Genomic DNA, 19,115 nt, shown 5'->3' with positions numbered 1-19,115 from the left:
CACTGGCTAAGCAGGCCTTAATAGTTAAACAGGTTTTAACATTAAATCGGCCCTCACAGTCCCCATGAGGCCACTCCAAAATTTGACTGATCTCATGGACACTAACTCCAGCCTGAGCGACCTCTTGACCCTTGCCTTTAGCTCAGATCCTGTGGAGCTTGCCTTAGTGACTGTAGATTCGCCCTGCCATGTCCTAGGCCCTGACCATATCCCTAGATTGGATTTTCAGACTTCTGTCCTCTCAGTCGTAGTCTACAATCCCTCCAGATAGGGAACACCAGAGCCACACCACAAGACTCTACCTGCCCTCCAGATAGAAAACGTGCCCTGTGGAGCTGTACACAACCCCCTGATTATGAGAAAGCTACACGATACCACTAAGCCACCCAAAGTTGCAGAACCCAACCTTGCACACTAATATGCTTTCTGTCCCTCAACCTGAGCACCGACTTCAAGTCAGCCACCCACGTAGCTGGTGCCAGAGTCAGCAGATCAGACCTCCTATGCCCCATTCCCTAAGGCTAAACCTAGGTTGAGTTTTCAGGCATCCATAACCAGAGCCCTGCTCTGGAATCCCTCCATTTGGAGGACCCTAGAACCATACAACAGGACTCCATCTGTGCTGCAGATTGAAACCATAGTATTTGGAGCTGTCAAAACCCCCCAAGCAGGAGAAACATCCATGCCCCAGCAGGATACCCACACATTCAGTGGCCCTAGGACACCAATTCTAGTGTGAGTGAAAGCCTGACACCCTCCCTCAATTCAGAATCTGCAGATTTCACAGATTCTTGCCTCAGCATCTGCAGATCTGAGATCCATGGCCTAGACCCTGAACATAAACCTAGCTTGGGTTTTCAGATATCGGTCCCCAGAGTCCTGGAACACAAGTCCTCCAGATTGGACACTCAGGTGCCACACCACAGGATGATCCCTGCCCTCTAGATTGAAAACGCCTCCTATGGATCTGAACAAAACCCCTATATTAGGGCCCTGATGCCACCCCACATTTGTATGCAACCCTAGATCTTAATGTGCAGGCAGGCACAACCTGAGTCCCCACCACCGATCAGTCATCAAGGCAGCTAGACCCAGAGGCAACTTATCGGACCTGCCATGCCCCTAGGCCAAAATCCTAACCCTATTTTGGGTTGTCAGGCGTCAATACACAGAGCCCTTCTCTGGAATCCCTCCACATGGGGGACCCCTGATCTATAAAACCAATCTCCTCCTGCCCCCCAGAAGGAAACCTTGCTTTTTGGAGCTATGGAAAACCTTCAGAGATGGAAGAAATCTGCTTGGCCCCTGAGGCCACACCCACTTCTGCAGGCCATCCTGGACACAAATACCCATTGAGACCCTTAGCCTGAGCCCCATTTTGAACATAGGCCCAAGGGTGCCTTGGCCCAGAGCCAGAGTATAAGGCCTGCCATGACACTAGGACCTCATCCTAACCCTCAGTTGGGGTTTCAGGACTCAGATTGAGGGCTGTGCAGGTTGATCCTCATTTGGGTTTTTTTGGAAGCCCCATAGGGCCCATTTTCCTTCTTGTGGGCAGGCAGAGAGCAGCGTTGTGGCTCCAGAATTCCCAATATGCCCCAAAACTCTCCAGATTGGGAATTATAGAGCCACAACTGAGCACTCTGCCTGCCCACCTGAAGGAAAAAGTGCCCTATGGGGTGCCCAAAAACTCCAAATGAGGATCAACCTGCACTGCCCTTGACAACTCCCCAATTTTAAAGATGGCTGTGCACTAATGCTCTGTCTGACATAGCCTGAGCCCAGACCTCCCATCAGACATGCAGACCACTGGCTGCATATCCGGCCGATTGGAACTGCCATGGCCCTAGGCAGTCATCTATCCCCAATCTGGGCTTCAGGCATCTGTCCCTAGACCTTATCTCAAATCCCACATATGGGGGAACCTGATGCACAAAGCAGAACTCCTCCTTCCCCATGGCCGGAAACCTTGCTGTTTGAATGGTTGTCAAAGTCAAACCCTCAGTGTAGGAGCAACCTGCATGGGCCATAAGGCCAAGCCCACATTTGAGGGCTGTCTTGGGCACAAACACACATTGTGACCCTCATCCTGAGTCCTGTTTTCAAGTAAGACCCCTCGGCAGCAGGAACAAGAGCCACATACTGGGCTTGCAAGGCCCCTATCCTCAAATCCAAACCCAAGTTGGGGTTTTCCAGGCACCCATACCCAGAGCCCCACTCTGGAACCATTTTGGGGGGGACCTCTGAGACAGAAAACAGGATGCCTCCCTTACCCCAGAATGACACTAAACTATTGGGAGCTGGGCAAAATCCTCAGAGAGGGAGAATTTTTCATGCAACCATGAGGCCACCTCAGCATTCCATGGCCATCCTTGACACAAAAGCCTGAGCTACCACCTCACACTCACCCTAATTTCAGATACTGAGTAGCTTCCCTCGGGGTCTCCAGATCAGTCTTGCCATACCCTTGGCCATAACCCTAACCTGAGTTTCTATTTTCAGACTTCTGTCCCTCGAGCCCTGGCCAACACACCCTCTAGGATAAGGCCTCCAGAGCCACACCACAGGACTGTACCTGCCCCCCGGGGAGGAAATGTGCCCCTTACATTTGCCCAAGCCGTTCAGATTAGGAGAAACCTGCAAGGTCCCCGAGGCCACCCCAATTTCGTAGGTTGCCCTGGACAGAAGTGCGCCATATGACACACCCTGAGCACTTAACTCTAGTCAGACACCCAGGTAGATGGCTCCAGAGATAGAAGAATGAACATGGCATGCCCCTAGGCCCTGATCTGAACTCTAGCTTAGCTTTTCAGGATTCTGTTTCCAGAGTCCTAGTCTCTGATACCAACATATGGGGTGTCCCTGAGGCCCAATACATAACACCTCCTGTCCCCAGAAGGAACACTTGCTATTTGGAGCTGTATCAATCTATCAAGATATGAGAATCCTGCATGACCCCAGAACCACTGCCACATTCCAATATCTTCCTGGACACAAATCCGCTTTGGGACACATCAGTATGAGACTCCATTTCAACTCAGGCCCTTGGTAGTTGGCCCCAGAGACAGTATATCGAAACTACTTGTTCCTAGGCACTGGTGGGAACGTAAGTTGGGGTCTCAAGGCATCAATTCGTAGAGCCCTAATCTCAAATATTTCTCTATGGGGGACCCTTGAGCCATCAACCAGGACTCCTGCTGTCCCCCAGAAGGAAACCTTGCTGTTTGGAGCAGCTCACAACCACTGATTTGGAAAAACTTCATGGTCTAATGAGGCCACCCCTCCAGTAGTCGGCCATCATGGACACAAACTCCACTCTGAGCAAACGTCTTACAATCGCCCTTACTTCAGATGCTGGAGATCTCGATTCAGCCTCTGCAGATTGGGCCTTCCATGCCCTTGGCCCTAAAACTACCTTAGCTTGTGTTTTCAGACTTCTGTCTTCATACTCCTAGCCCACAAGCCCTCCAGACTGAGAATTTAACAGTCACACTGCAGCATTCTGCCTGCCCACCAGATGAAAAAAGTGCCCCATGGGGCTGCCCAAAAACACTAAATGAGGATTAACACCCACGATCCTTGATGACACTCTAATTTCATAGGCCTCCCTGTGCACTAATGCTCTGTCTGAGACAGCCTGAACCCAGACCTCCCCTCAGACACGCAGACAGCTGGCCGCATATCCAGCAGATCAGACCTGCCATGGCACTAGACCATCATCTTCACCCAACCTGGTTTTTCAGGCATCTTTCCCCAGACCTTATCTCAAATCCCTGCACATGGGGAACCTGATGCACAAAACAGAACTCTTCCTTCCCCATGGCAAGAAACCTTGCTGTTGGGATGGGTGTCAAAGACAAACCCTCAAGGTAGGATAAACCTGCATCGCCCATGATGCCACGCCCATGCTGGAGGGCTGCCCTGGCCACAAACAAGCATTGTGACACTCAGCCTAAGCCCCATTTCCAAATAAGGCCTCCTGTTAGCTGGGCCACGTGCCTGAATATTGGGTTTGCCATGCCACTAGGCCACAATCCTAAAGAAAGTGGGGTTTTCTAGTAGCCTGTACCCAGAGCTCTGCTCTGAAATCCCACTATTGGAGGGACCCCTGGGACAGGAAACAGGACTCCTCCCCTCCCACAGAATGACCCTAAAATATTGGGAGCCAGGCAATATCCTCAGAGAGGAAGAATCATCCATTACCCACGAGGCCACCGCTACATTCCATGGTCATCCTTGACACCAAATCCACAAACAAAAGCCTGAGCTATGGCCTCAAACTCTCCCTCATTTAATATCATGAGGAGATCCCCTTAGGGTCTGTAGATTGGGCCTGCCATACCATCGACCCAAAACCTAAGCTGAGTTTTTTTTTTTTTTTTTTTCAGAGTTCTGTCCTCAGAGCGATGCCCACTCACCATCCAGGCTGTGGCTTCTGGAGCCATACTGCAGGACTGTGCCTGCCATCTCGAAGGAAACTGTGCCCTTTCCATTTGCCACAGCCCTACAGATTAGGAGAAACCTGCAAGGCCCCAGAGGCCATCCCAATTTCATTTTCAGCCATGGACAAAAAGTAGCATTCTGACAACCTGAGCAACTACCTCCACTCAGCCACACAGATGGATGTCCACAGACACAGAAGATTGAATTTGACGTGCCCGTAGGCCCTAATCTGAACCCTAGCTTAGGTTTTCAGGTGTCTCTCCTTAGAGGCCTGGTATTGAATACCAGCATTTGGGGGTTTCCTGAGGCACAAAACAGAACACTTCCCATCTCCACATGGGAACCTTGCTATTTGGAGTTGTGTCAAACCCTCAGGGTAGGAGAATCCTGCAGGGCATCTGAGCCACCGTCACATTCCAAGGGCTCCATGGACACAAACCTGCATTAGAACCCATCATCATGAGAGTCCATTTCACTCAGGCCCCTCGTTTGCTCAGCCCAGAGCCAGCAGATCGAACCTGCCTTGTCCCTAGGAGCCAATGGGAATGTGAGGTGGAGTTTTCCAGGCATGCATATGTAGAGCCCTGCTTTCCAATCTTTCCATATGGGGCAACCTTGAGCCATCCAACAGGACCTGCCTGTCCCACAGAGGGAAATATTGCTGTTTGGAGAAGCTCACAAGCCCCACAGTGGGAAAACTTCTGTGGCCTCATGAGGCCATCCCTACATTAAGGGGCCCATCAAGGACACAAACTCCAGCCTAAGCCAACGTCTGAGTCTCGCCCTTACTTCAGATACTGGAAATCTCGATTCATGCTCTGAAGAGTGGTCCTGGCAAGCCCACAGCCCTACACCTAACCCTAGCGTGTGTTTTCAGACTTCCGTCCTCACACTCCTGGCCCACAAGCCCTCCAGAAAGGGAATTCTGGAGTCACAACGCATCACTCTACCTGCCCACCAGAATAAAAAGTGCCCTATGGGGCTCCAATAAATCCCAAATGAGGATCTACCTGCATGGCCCTCAACCTCACCCCAATATCATAGGCCGCCCTGTGCCTAATGCTCCCTTCTGGCACAGTCTGAGAACAGAACTCCCCTCAGACACCCAGACAGCTGGCCGCATATTCAGCAGATCGCACTTGCCAAGGCCCTAGGCCATCATCTCTGCACAACCTGGGTTTTCAGGCATCTGTCCCTGACCTTATCTCAAATCCCTGCACATGTGGGAACCTGAAGCACAAAACACAACTCCTGCTTCCCCATGGCAGGAAACCTTGCTCTTGGGATGGGTGTCATAGTCAAACCCTCTGGGTAGGATAAACCTGCATGACCCATGAGGCCACGCCCATGCTTGAGGGCCGCCCTAGGCACAAACAAGCATTGTGACCCTCAGCCTTAGTCTCGTTTTCACCTTAGGCCTCATGATAACTGGACCAAGAGCCCACATATCAGACTTGCCATGCCCCTAGGCCCCAATCCTAACCAAAGCTTGGGTTTTCCAGTCGCCTGTACCCAGGGCTCTTCTCTGGAATCCCTGTTTTGGAGGACACCTGAGGCAGAAAACAGGACTCCTCCCTTCCCACAGAATGACCCCAAACTCTTGGGAGCTGGGCAAAATCGCCAGAGAGGGAGACTCGTCCATGGCCCAGGAGGCAACCCCTATATTCCACGGCCATCCTTGACACAAAATCCAGAGACCAAAGACAGCTATGGACTCGCACTCCTCCTTATTTCATATCCCGAGGAGCTCTCTTCAGGGTCTGGTGATTGGGCCTGCCATACCTTTGGTCCCAAACCTAAGCCGGGTTTGTATTTTCAGACTTCTGTCCTCAGAGCCCTGGCCCACACTTCCTCCCCTCTGGGGCCTCTGGAGCCACACTGCAGGATTGTGCCTGCCCTCCTGAAGAAAACTGTGCCATTTCCATTTGCCACAACCCTACAGATTAGGGTAAACCTGCAAGGCCCTCAAGGCCATCCCAATTTCATAGTCTGCCCTGGACAAAAAGGAGCATTCTGACACAACCTGAGTAACTACCTCCACTCAGTCATGCAGACAGATGCTTCCCCAGAGACAGAAGTTTGAACCGGACATGCATCTATGCGCTAATCTGAAATGTTGCTTTGGTTTTCAGCCCTGTCTCCTCAGAGGCCTGGTTTCGAGTACCAGCATATGGGAGTTTCCTGAGACCCAAAACAGAACACCTCCCATCTCCAGATGGGAATCTTACTATTTGGAGCTGTGTAAAACCCTCTGGGTAGGAGAATACTGCAGGGCCCCTGAGCCACCACTACATCCCAAGGTCTCCATGGATAGAAACCCGCATTAGAACTTATCATCATGAGAGTCCATTTCACTCAGCCCCCTCGTTAGCTCGGCCCAGAGTCAGCAGATTGAACCTGCCTTGTTCCTAAGAGCCAATGGGAATGTGAGGTGGGGTTTTCCAGGCATCCATACTTAGAGCCCTTCTCCCTAATCTTTCCCTACAGGGCAGCCTTGAGCTATCAACCTGAGTGGACGCCTGACACTCACTATTATTTCATATGCCAGTGATCTCACCTCAGCCTCTGCAGATCGATACTGTCATGCCCTAGGCCCTAAACCTAAGCTAAACCTGCATTTTCTATCTTCTGCCTCCAGAGTCCTGGTGCACGAGCGCTCCAGACTGGGAATTCTCTAGCCCCAACACAGCACTCTGCCAGTCTTTCAGAACGCAAAAGTGGCCTATGGGACTGCACAAAATCCCCAATGAGGATCAACCTGCAAGGCCCTCAAGGACACTGCAATTTCATAGTCCTCCCTGTGCACTAATGTTCTGTCTGCCACAGCCCGAGCCACAACCTCCTGTCAGCCACTCAGGCAGTTGGCCACCTATCCACCAGATCAGACCTGCATGATCCTAGGCCATCATCTCTACCCAATCTGTGTTTATAGGCATCTGTCCCCAGAGCCCTGTTCTCAAATCCCTGCCTATGGGGGAACATGATCCAAAAACTAGAAGTCCTCCTGCCCTCAGCAGGAAACCTTGCTATTGGGATGTGTGTCAAACCCTCAGAGTAGGAGAAACCTGCATGGCCCATGAGGCCCCGCCCACTGTTGAGGGCTGTCCTGGGCACAAATCCACATTGTACCCCTCAGCGTGAGCCACATGTTCAACTCACCTGCCTTGGTAGGTTGACCTAGAGCCAGCATATGAGGCCTGCCATGAACCTAGGCCCAAATCCTAACCCAAGGATGGGTTTCCAGGCCTCCATACACGGAGCCCTGTTCTTGAATCTCTCCATATGGGGTCCCCTGAATCAGCAAACAGCATTCCTCCATTCCTCCACAATGACCACATGCTATTTGGAGCTGTGCAAAATCCACAAGAAGGAGAATATTTCATGGCCCATGAGGCCACCCCTGCATTCTGAGGCCATCCTAGACACAAAAACCAGAGACAAAAGCCTGAACTTCCACCTCCCACTTGCCCTCATTTCAGATCCTGAGGAGCTTTCCTCAGGATCTGCAGATTGGGCCTGCCATACCCTCGTCCCCAATCCTAACCCTAGTTGGTGTTTTCAGACTTCTGTCTGCAGAGTCCTGCCCCACAAACCCTCCAGCCTGGGTATTCCACAGCCACACCACAGGACTGTTTCTGCCCCCCATAAGGAAGCTGGGCCCTTTAGAGTTTCAAGAAATCTCAAGAATAGGAAAAACCTGCAAGGTACCTGAGGCCACCCCAATTTCATAGGAAGCCCTGAACAGAAATGCGCAGTTTGACACATATGAGCAACCATCTCCCATCAGAAACCCAGGTAGATCGCCACAGAGAGAGAAGATTGAACCTGACATGCCCCTATGCTCTAATCTGTACCCTAGCATAGTTTTTCAGGCATCTGTCCCCAGAGGCCTGGTCTTGAATACCAACACTGGGGGGATCCCTGAGCCACAGAACCCAACACCTCCGGGACCCAGAAGGAAACCTTGCTGTTTGGAGCTATGTAAAACTTTCAGGGTATTGGAATCCTGCATGGCCCCTGAGGCTACCACCACATTCAAAGGACACAAACCCGCATTGTGACTCTCAGCATGAGACTCCTTTCCAATGCAGCCCCCTGGGTAGCTTGCCCCAGAGGTACCCGCCATGTCCGTTGGCTCCAATGGGCAACCTAGATGGGGTTTTCAGGTCTCCATAGGTACAGCCTGCTCTTGAATCTTTCCATACGGGGGAACCTTGAGCCATCAAACAGCACTGCACCTGTCCCAAAGAAGGAAACCTTGCTGTTTGGAGCTGCACCCAACCCCCAGATTGGGAAAACCTCCATGGCGTCAAGAGGCCACCTGTATCTCAGACGGCCTTTATGGACACAAACTCCAGCCTGGGCGGACGTCTGACACTCACCCTTATTTCAGATGGTGGAGATCTCGATTCAGCTTCTGCAGATAGCGCCTGCCATGCCCTAGGCCCTGAACCTAACCCTAGCTTGTGTTTTCACACTTCCATCCTCACACTCTTGGACCACCAGCCCTGCAAATTGGCAATTCTGGAGCCACAACACATGACTCTGCCTGCCCAACAGAAGGAAAAAGTGTCCTAGGGGCTAATCAAAAATGCCAAATGAGGATCAACCTGCATGGCCCTCGACAGCACGCCAGTTTCATAGGCCACTCTGTGAACTAAGGGTCTGACACAGCCTGAGGCCAGACCTCCCATCAGACACCCAGACAGCTAGCCTCATATCCAGCAGATCATTCCTTCCATGGCCCTAGGCCTTCATCTCTACCCAGGCTGGTTTTCAAGCATCTTTCCCAGACTTTACCTCAAATCCCTTCATATGCGGGAACCTGATGCACAAAACAGAACTCCTCCTTTCCCATGGAAGTAACCTTGCTGTTGCGATGGGTGTCAAACCTGCTGAGTAGAGACACTGGCATGGCCCATGAGGCCACACCCAATCTTGAGGACCCCCTTGGGCACAAGCACACATTGTGACACTCAGCCTGAGCCCCATGTTCAAATAAGGCCCCTCGGTAGATGGACCAAGAGCCCACATATTGGGCTTTCAATGCTCCTAGGCACAAATCCTAACCCAAGATGGGGTTACCTAGGCGACCATGCCCAGAGCTCTGCTCTGGAATCTGTCTTTTTGGGGGACCCCTGAAACAGAAAACAAGTCTCCTCCCTTCCCCCAGAATGACAGCAAAGTATTGGGAATGGGGAGAATACCCAGACAAGTAGAATCTTCCATGGTCCCATGAGGGCACCCCTACATTCTGCAGCAGTCCTATACAAAAATTCAGAGGCAAAGGCCTGATGTACAGCCTTACACTCGCCCTAATTTCAGATCCCGAGGAGCTGCTGTCAGGGTCTGCAGATCAGGCCTCCCATATCTTGGCCCTAATCCTAGCCCGAGTTTGTGTTTTCAGCCTTCTGTCCCCAGAGCTCTGCCCATACACCCTCCAGGCTGGGGCCTCTGGAGACACATCGGAAGACTATGCCTGCAATCCAGAAGGAAACTGTGCCCTTATAGTTAACAAAACCCTCCAGATTAGGAAAAACCTGCAAGTGCCCCGAGGCCACCCCAATTTCGTAGGCTGCTCTGGATAAAAATGCACATTCTGACACACCCTGAGCACCTACCTCCAGTCAGACATCCAGGTAGAAGTCCCCAGGGAGAGAAGATTGAACCTGACATGCCCCTTGGCCCTAAGATGAACACTCACTTAGGTTTTCAGGTATCTGTCCCCAGAGGCCTGGCCTCCAATACAAACATATGGGGGGACTGAGTCTCACAGTAGAATACCTCTTGTCAACAGAAGGAAACCTGCTATTTGGAGCTGTGTAAAACCCTCAGGGTAGGAGGATCCTGCATGGCCTATATTTCAATATCTCTGCTATATTTCAATATCTCCCTGGAGACAAACTCGCATTGTGACCCATTAGCATGAGACTCCATTTCAACACAGCTCCCTGGGGAGCTCACCCTAGAGCCAGCATATTGGACCTGCCATACCCCTTGGCTCCATTGGGAACACTAGCTGAAGTTTTCAGTCATGCATACGTAGAGCCTGCTCTTGAATCTTTCCATATGGGGGACACTTAAGCCATCAAACAGCACTCCCCTTGTCCCGAGGAATGAAACCTTGCTATTTGGAGCAACACCCAACCCTCAGATTGGGAAAACCTCCATGGCCTCATGAGGACACGAGTACATCAGGCAGCCCTCATGGACACAAACTCCAGCCTGAGCGGACATCTGACACTTGCCCTTATTTCAGATGCCAGTGATCTCACCTCAGCATCTGCAGATCAGGACTGACATTCCCTAGGCCTTAACCCTAATCCTAGCTTATGTTTTCAGTCTTCTGTCACCAGAGTCCTGGTGCACAAGCCCTCCAGACTGGGAATTCTGGAGCATCAACTCAGCACTCTGCCTGCCTTTCAGAAGGCAAAGTGGCTTCTAGGACTGCACAAAAACCCCAAATGAAAATCAACGTGCACGGCCCTCGAGGGGATCGCAATTTCATAGGCTGACCTGTGCACTAATGTTCTGTCTGCCACAGCCTGAGCCCCTACCTCCTGTCAGCCACCCAGACAGCTGACCACATATCCAGGGCTGAGCTGAAAAGAATTCTCATGCTGCAAATCACAATGAGGGTTTCTGATGGGCAACCTTCGAATGTGGCAGTGGTGTCAGGGGTCATGCAGGGTTCCTCTTTCCCAAGGGTTTTACACAGCTACAAATAGCAAGGTTCCCTTCTGGGGAAGGAGGTGTTCTGTTCTGGGCCTCAGTAGCCCCCATCTGTTGGTATCTGAGACCAGGCCTCTGGGCACAGATGCCTGAAAACATAAGGTAGGTTTCAAATTATGGCCTACAGGCATGTTAGGTTCAATCTTCTAACTCTGGGGCCATCTACCCAGTTGTCTGACTTAAGGTTGGTGCACAGGGTGAGTCAGACTGCCCATTTTTGTCCAGGGCGGCCTACGAAATTGGTTTGGCCTCGGGGGCCTTGCTTGTCTCCTACTCTGGAGGGTTTTGGCAACTGTAAAGGGTAGAGTTTTCTTCAGGTGGACAGGCACAGTACTGTGGTGTGGCTCCAGAGGCCCCAGCTTGGAGGGTGTGTGGGAGAGGACTCGGGAAAGAAGTCTGAAAACACAAAATTGGGTTAGGATTAAGGCCAAGGGTATGACAGGCCCGATCTGTAGACCTGAGGCGAGCTCTTCAGGATCTGAAATCAGAGCAAGTGTGAAGCGGTATCTCAGGCTTTTTTCTCTGGATTTCGTGTTTGGATGGCCGAGGAATATAGGGGTCGCCTCATGGGGAAATGGAAGATTCTCCCTCTCTGGGGATTGTGCCCAGTTCCCTATAATTTGGTATCATTCTGGGAGAAGGGAGGGGTCCTGTTTTCTGTCTCAGAGGTCCAACAAAACAGGGATTCCAGAGATGAGCTCTGGGTAAGAGTGCCTGAAAAACCATACCTTGGGTTTGGATTTGGGCCTTGGGGCATGGCAAGCCCGATATGCAGGCTCTTGTTCTAGCTCCCGAGGGGAATTATTTGAAAACGGGGCTTGGGGCACCTGGGTGGCTCATTGGGTTAAAGCCTCTGACTTTGGCTCACGTCATAATCCCAGGGTCCTGGGATCGAGCCCTGCAATGGGGACTCAGTTTCCAGGAGAGCCTTCTTCCTCCTCTCTCTTTGCCTGCCTCTCTACCTACTTGTGACCTCTTTATTTTCTCTCTCTGCCTTCCTCTCTGCCTAATTGTGATCTCAGTCTGTCAAACTAATAAAGGAAATCTTAAAAAAAAAAATGGTGCTCAGCCTCAGGGTAACAATGCATGCCTGTGCCCAAGGCGACCCTTAAGAGTGGGCGTGGCATCATGGGGATGCAGGTTTCTCCTACTATGAGGGGTTTGCAAAGTTCCAAATAGAAGGTTCCCTACTAGGAACAGGAGCTGTTCTGTTGTGTGCCTTAGGGACCCCCCAAATGTTGGTATTCGAGGCCAGGTGTCTGGAGGCTGATGCCTGGAAACCTAAGCTAGGGTTCAAATTAGGTCCTAGGGGCATGTCTGGTTCAATATTCTGTCTCTGGGGCTATATACCTGGGTGAGTGACTGGAGGTAGGTGCTCAGGGTGTATCAGACTGCGCTTTATTGTCCAGGGTGGTCTACAAAATTGGGGTGGCCTCTGGGGACTTGAAGGTGTCTCCTAATCTGGAGGGTTTGAGCAACTGTAAAGGGCACAGTTTCCTTCCGGGGATAGCACAATCTTGTGGTGTGGCTCCAGAGGCCCCAGCCTGGAGGGTGTGTGGGCCAGGGCTATGGACACAGAAATCTTAAAATTCAAACTCGGGTTAAGGTTAGGGCAGAGGGTATCCCAGGCCTGATCTGTAGACCCTGAGGGGAGCTCCTTGGAATATGAAATTAGGGCGAGTGTGAGGTGGTAGCTCAGGCTTTTGTCTCTGAAGTGTGTATCTAGGATGGCCGTGGAAATAGGTGTGGCCTCATGAAGCCATGGAAGATACTCGCTCTCTGGGGATTTTGCCCAGCTCCCAATAGCTTGGTATCATTCTGGGGGAAGGCAGGAGTCCTGTTTTCTGTTTCAGGGGTCCAACAAAACGGGGTTTCCAGACCAGCTCTGGGTATGGGTGCCTGGAGAACACCACCTTGGTTTGGATTTGGGCCTTGGGGCATGGCAAGCCCGATATGCAGGCTCTTGATCCAGGTACCTAGGGGCCTTATTTGAAAAGGTGGCTCAGGCTGGGGGTTGCAAAACTTGCTTGAGCCCAAGGAGGCCTTTCAGAGTGGGAGTGGCCTCATGGGCCATGCAGGTTTCTCCTTCACTGAGGGTTTTTACACCCATCCTAACAACAAGGTTTACTGTCATGGGGGATGATGAGTTCTGTTTTGTGAATTAGGTTCCCCAATATGCAAGCATGTAATTAATTTGTAAATCCTTTCCAATTCATGACAACAATATCAGTAGAATTATGGACACAAAAGAGGTAGATCACAAAACATGTGTTTGTTCAATCTTATTGCCATTCATCCTTGTGATCTACATACATTGATAGATTAATATTTTCGTGAACATATGTCAATAACCTTGTGTTCTAAGACTCTGAGTTAACCCTTCAATTGATGTTCTCATGGATCACAGGCAGTGTATTTATGTGTCAAACTTCCTACCAAGAGACAGTACAGTGTCAGTTGTGAGAGCTAGTAAAGGGAAGTCCCCCGTTCTTACTTGGCACAGTGTGCATAGTTGTGAGACCCCGCCTGTTCAGTGATACTGGCCTTTATGCAAGTATTGATGGATCAGAGCAGAGGTGCTTTATTTCTAGCTATTGGTTACTGGAATAGTGCATTCCACATCCCTCAGAACGTGACCCAGTTGTATGCGTTTGCAGTGAAAAATTGTCAGTGTCTGAGACTTTATCTCAATGTCACCCTAAGAAATTCCTTGGGAGGGATTTGCCCAGTGATTCTCTGATGTGAGTGTCTGGGGAAGAATTTCACCCCATTGCGTAGGATCAGTGATTGCTTAGTGTGAGGGTGTTGTTGTTGGCTAAGGAAGAAGGGACACACATCTCCCACCTTCGTTACATCCCTAAGTTGCCTCTCCAGTGGTTTTGCTGTGTACAGATTGACCACTTCCTTAGAATTGTTTCCCCCATGTATATCAAGTCTACTTTCCTTGGAAGGGTTAGTTCTCTAATGTCTCCTGAGGTTAGAGCCCCGACCAAGGGGCTCTAACTTCCACACTGGAAAGATGTGTATAGCACGATCCAGGATGAACAAGCTCTGATGTTACTTGGACGGTGACACATGGCTGAAGGCTCTTCCGCATTGTCTGTAAATACAAGTTTTGTCTTCCCAGGACATAACACACATGGAGTGAGGTGAAATACATGAGAAATCTTCCTCCTGTGCCCCAGCATTGGCCAGGTTCCTGTGCAGTGTGAACCCTCTGCTAATGGCCAGAACAGGAGGGGCTCTGGAAGGATTGCTCATTCATGTTCCTCCCTTTCTGACCCAAGGTATGAATACCAGCCCCTTCCTTCAGGAATAGTCTCTGCAAGCCACTTGTAGTCAGGTGAGGGTTACTTTCCTGAATTCAGATAGATTTCTCTACATGGTAGCCTCACACGCACATCAACTTCTTATTAAATATTATATGTTTTAGTTTCAAAGACTATATCAGTGAGTTGTGTTGAAGCCAGTGACTTTTGCAGACACTCAGGCGATGGCTTGACTCGAGGCCCCTTTCAGCCGAGAAATGAAACTATTCAGATTTCTGGTGGGACAACCCATATGCTCAATGTCTTGTAAGACAGGAGATTGTGGTGAATGCTTAGTGTAGCCCATTTCCAGCTGTAGTGTGGAAGGCCAGGGTTCATTCCCGTGAACTTACTGTAGACTTGCAGAGAAGCAGACCTTTGAGATGAACCTGTGTGGATATCACTTCATCCTTTATAATAGGGAACGTATTGCCCTGAGCTCTTGGGTCTTCTACACAAAGAATGAGTCACAGAACACTACATGAAAAGTACTGAAATACTGTATGGGGACTAACATAACAGAACAAAAGAAAGAAAGATGGGGAGGGAGGAAGGAATACAAAGAACAAAAAGATAATGAAGGGAAGGAAGCAAGCAAGCAAGGGAGGGAGGTTTTGAAAAAAGGGAGAAGAGAAACTGGTAGAGAGGCATTAGGGGAAAGAAAAATTTTGTACGTAGTGAGATGAACATCTGAGAGTTAAGATTTGTGCTTGATGACAAAGGAAAGAAATGGAGCCATCTACTAAGGAACAGAAACAAGTTATAGGGTATTGGTGATTACAACTTACTGACGAGATAAACATGTGAGAAAAAGAAAGTGAGGTTGGGATGCTGGGGAGATTAAGATGGGCAAACTCAACAATGTTGAGGACTGAAAGAGGTGCCATGTGATGGTTTCAGCCCAAGAATCACAGAACTGTCCTGTCCTCAGAGGACACAGAATGTGCAGTGGGTTAGTTGGATGGAAATGGAAGAGTTGACAGAAATGGGACAGTGTTGCAGGGTTGTTTCCACAGGAGCCCTACAAGAGATAATACTGATGTAGGAAAGACGTTGGAGTTCAAGGCTGATGGTCAAGAAAGAAGTCTTGAGATGGCTTTGCTGGCAAAAGTTAATTTTTATTAAAGTACGGGGACAGGACCCGTGGGTACAAAGGGTTGCTATGCTGGGGTCGTGACCGGAGGCTGACTCTCTAGGATGGTGTTTGTAGAGGTCAGGGAAAAGGGAGGTTTTGCAAGAACATTGCAGTAGGACAGAGGACACACAGAGGCTTTGCTCTTCTCAAGTGAAGGTGGTTTTTCCTTTTAGGAAGGCATTAATAGAAATATAGTTGGGAGCTTCCGGGAAGAATGTGACTTTCCTCCTCTCACAAGTCCTTCTCAAGGAACTGCAGGTTTGAATAGAAATTCCGTTTTATTGACATTTCCTACCTGGGCGTCATTCCTGGTCAGTTGGGGGAGCCCCAGCTGGGGGAGGCCTCTGTTGTCAGAGTTGTAAAAGGAAGAGGTGGCGGAGTGAAAGGGAGAACTTGTGACTGGATCTTCCTGAGTGGAAAGGACCATCTGTCCTCTGGAAGTTACTGCAGTGAAGGGTTCCTTGCACCACCTGCCCAGACGGGGCGGGGGGTGGGAAACAACAAAACAGAGTTAGAAGAAGAAAGAGAAGGAGAATCCCCATGAAGAGTCCTTTGATAGTGGGTGAGAACCCTCCCCCAGGCCAAGAGTTGAGCCAGTCCTTAAAGAGAGGGATCCTTGGAAGTGCAGATCTGAGCAGTGGTGTCTGTTAGGAACCCAGAAAAATTTGTGATCGTGGGAAATGTACACACAGCATTGTGTCTTTCGATGGGCACAGGCTCCACCTTGTGCAACAGTTACAACATCTGAAGCCTTTGTGTTTTGTAGAACTGCTTTATGCGTTGGGATCATTCCCATATTTCATTGAGAAATCCTGTTCAGGATGTCATGTAGGGCCTTGAATGTGTACTCAGTAAGGACTTCCCCATGCCACACAACATCCTCCAGTCCCAAAGAAGGACAAAGAAGGATGCTAATTGGCAATGTCAATGAAACAGAGCACACGTGCACCGTTGCTTGAAATGGAGAATGTCGGCTGGGTCAGTGATGGTTTTAAAAATGTGCCCATGTATCTAGGCCCACCCTAAGTGTCTGATGGCCTCTGGAGCTTGGTAAAGCCATGGGCACAGGTTAGAGCTTCATGGCCATTGGGTCCCAGCTAGGGGCCCTTAACCAATCCTGAGTCTCCTTGAACTGCAGTCAGACTTTCAAGGGCTCCTTGGGTTTGGAGGACCATTCTTGGAACGTGCAACTGTTCCATGCCCATGTTGGCTTGGCAGGTTATGGCTTGGGAAGAAGAGCCTTTTCTGTAAATTGCTTCATGGGCGTAGAGGACAAGGAAGGCCTGTTGAAATCAGGGTAAATATTTGTAAGATTTTTGCCAATTACAACCAACAAGTGGGCACTAGGATCTCTGCTTTGGAGGCAGACATATTTGCTGACAGGCTTTGGCCTCAGCAGTCTGAGTTCGACTGATGACAGAATACCTGATTCTTCTTACCCCCTTTCCATGAAACTGTTGCCATTGCTAAAGCACCTGTCCTCTGCATTTTCTTAGGGGCATTTTCAGTCTGGTGGACTTAAGAACCTTTCAAGAGTTATGAGCCATGGGCGTAGTGTGGTTGGGTCCAGGTCTAAGGGTCGCTGGGTTTCAAGTTGGGTTGGTTTCGGGTGTTAGTTCAGGCATACCTGGAAGGGTAAGGTGGTACATGATAAATCAGCCTCCCATCATGGTTCAGTGGCCTTTGTTCTCTGTGATGCTCTGGAGCTGATGCCAAGTCCTTAGAGTCAGGGGCCCTCCCCATATGAATTGGGAAGTTCCTTTTCCCAGGAGGGCAATTGGATGCTTAGCTAAAACCTTTGTTTTCCATTGTATCTGAATGGGTGGCTTCTTGGATCAGTAGGACTGGGAGGGAAGAAACCTTTCCATGAAGCCCTTTTTATTTTGAGGTCTTGCCTGAAGATCCTCATTAGTAGGAGCTGCTGGAAAGTGGGAGAAAACTTGCCCAGGAGATAAGGGCCTTCCCAAGTGCACCCTCCACTCCAGTTACAGAGAGAATGGGGTCCTTCATTGTCTCCATAAGTCCCCAGAGAACCCTGAGGAGTGGTGTATGTTCTCTGTCTTTGAGGAAATGAGTTCCTGATCCCAGCCCCATCCAACTGGTCAAGGTGCTAGTTGAGTTCTACAGTTGTGGGGGAATCAGTCGCATGTTCCAGTTGTTGAATTAGCCCTGAACCCATGGGGTCCTGGTATCCCCCACAAAATAAGAAGCAAGGGGATTGCCTGTCCATGAGCTAATGTGGAAATGTTTCTGAAGGTGACCTCAAGTTGTCTTGCTTAGGTAAGCAACACATGTGGAAAGGCCACCAGAGTTAGACTTGAACATCCACAAAGGTGGGTTCTTGAAGCCCACTTTTCTTCTTCAAAAGAACACTCCTTTGCAGAGACAGCCAACTCAGGGCTCATGTCCTTGGAAAGCAAGTCCCACTTTAACCCACATGGCCCAATTATCCACTTAACTCAGCAAGCCTAGTGATCGATCATGGTGATTGCTTAGAATCTGCATCAGTGGGACTTTTCCAAGGAGTCTCTAACTGTTGTCTCTCTAGGCCAGAAGCCAAGGGAAGGGCTTGCCATCAGACGTGCCTGCCATCCCTGTGGATTTGGGCAGATTCCTCTTCCTGAGGTGCCCGATATATCCTGAGATTCCTACACCTGCCAGGAAGTGACACTCTTTATGCTCCTGGTGAGGTGGTGGGAAAGTCTGGAACCAAGGGATCAGGGCAACATTCCCAAGGGGCTTGATGGCTGCAGGTTTTCTGAAAGCCAGTCTTAGTTCCTTAAAGCCCTTTGGTCCCATCTGAGTCTCTGTGTAGCTCTCTCCATAGGACAGTCCCGTCCAAGCCTTGGTCAAATCACCCATGTTTCCAGTGATGCCCTGTTACAAGGAGAAGAGATTCTTCTTGAACATAGCGAGAGAGATTAGGGTTTCCTTGGGAGAAGAAATGCTTCCTGAGACCTTTGGACTTGGAGGGCTCAGGTAGAGCAAAACATGCAATGCTTTAACGTGCTTCCAAAAGAATGTTGGCAATTGCTGCTCTGAACATTGGGGTACAGGTGGCCCTTCTTTTCACTACATCTGTATCTTTGGGGTAAATGCCCAGTAGTGCATTTGTAGGGTCATAGGGAAGCTCTATTTTTAATTTATTAAGGAACCCCCACACTGTTCTCCAAATTGGCTGCACCAACTTGCATTCCCACCAAAGGAATGTTGGATCCCATTTCTGTACACCCTAGGTGTCTAGCATTGCTGTCCTTGAGGCCCAAGTTTCCCCGAGGTGCAGTGCGGTGCTTCGGGCCCTAGTTCCACTGCCATGGTGTCTGGGTGCTGTAGAGGTCGAGCTCAGAGTAGTGACAGCCTCTCCTCCCTACACCTGTTGCTGCTTCAAAACACACAGGCTGAGGGGGGCCCATTTTGTGGGGTCACTACCACTATTGAGCCCAGCATTGGTCACGGTCCTGTGCATGGAAGTGACAGAGGCATTTCAGGGGCGGCAC

The 19,115-nt window shown here is 50.0% G+C and overlaps 1 long non-coding RNA gene across 1 annotated transcript; it reads right to left on the bottom strand.

Annotated features, from left to right (window-relative positions):
• Nucleotides 1–426: 426 nt before the first annotated feature.
• On the bottom strand, nt 427–19,021 carry LOC125100414 (uncharacterized). Its single transcript, XR_007127542.1, has 3 exons — nt 18,974–19,021; nt 15,914–16,010; nt 427–438 (listed from the first exon to the last, which is right to left on the bottom strand). It is a non-coding gene; the product is annotated as an uncharacterized LOC125100414 (long non-coding RNA).
• Nucleotides 19,022–19,115: the final 94 nt, after the last annotated feature.

The sequence above is a fragment of the Lutra lutra genome, chromosome 5 (assembly GCF_902655055.1).
Source record: "Lutra lutra chromosome 5, mLutLut1.2, whole genome shotgun sequence".
Classification (NCBI taxonomy): domain Eukaryota; kingdom Metazoa; phylum Chordata; class Mammalia; order Carnivora; family Mustelidae; genus Lutra; species Lutra lutra.
Note: the sequence above shows the minus strand (reverse complement) of the source record. Positions and strands in the feature narration are given on the sequence as shown.